Raw genomic sequence first — 785 nt, forward strand, 5'->3', positions numbered from 1 at the left:
CTGTATGGGAAGGGAAGGGATATATTGGAAAGAGTAAGATATGTCAATAAAAATATTATTTGAGGGAAAAAAAGTAGCCCCCCCGCAAGTAGAATACAAAGCCTCTTCTTTGTTCTATGGAGTGGCTGGTGGGTTTGAAGAGCTGACCTTGCAGTTAGCCGCCTAATGCCTAACCCACAGAGCCAACAGAGATCCTTATAGTTATCTTTAGGAGGTAGAATTGGGAAGGTATTTCAAGTAGATTTCAGGAGTGCTAGTCACATTCTTCTTTTTAAGTCTAGGTGTTAATTACATGGGTGTGTTCAGTTTGTGAATCTCCATTTAGGCATAGACTGATTATTTTTTCATTTTTCTATGTGTATGTTTGTTATGTCTTGAATTATGTTCCCCCACCCCCAATACATGTTATAAATCCTAACCTCTATGTATATTGCCCTGGAGATGTAATGGGCTAATTATTGACCTGCTATCCCCAAGGTCAGGAGTTTGAACTTACCAGCTGCTCCATGGGAAAAAGATGAGACTGGCTGCTCTCACAAAGAGTTAAGTCTCTTCCTCTGCCCTCCTCCCCCATGCACCCTTGATAATTTATAAATTATTATTATATCTTATATTATACTGTCCGGCGTCTCCCTTCACCTACCCCTCTGCTGCCCGTCCCCCAGAGAGGAGGTTATGTGTAGCTCCCTGTGATCAATTCCCCCTTTCTACCTGCCCCCCTTCCCTCCTGGTATCGCCACTGTCACCCCTGGTCCTGAGGGGTTCATCTGTCCTAGATTCCCTGC

The sequence above is a fragment of the Echinops telfairi genome, unplaced genomic scaffold (assembly GCF_000313985.2).
Source record: "Echinops telfairi isolate 266 unplaced genomic scaffold, ASM31398v2 ScPeMD7_53;HRSCAF=182, whole genome shotgun sequence".
Lineage (NCBI taxonomy): Eukaryota > Metazoa > Chordata > Mammalia > Afrosoricida > Tenrecidae > Echinops > Echinops telfairi.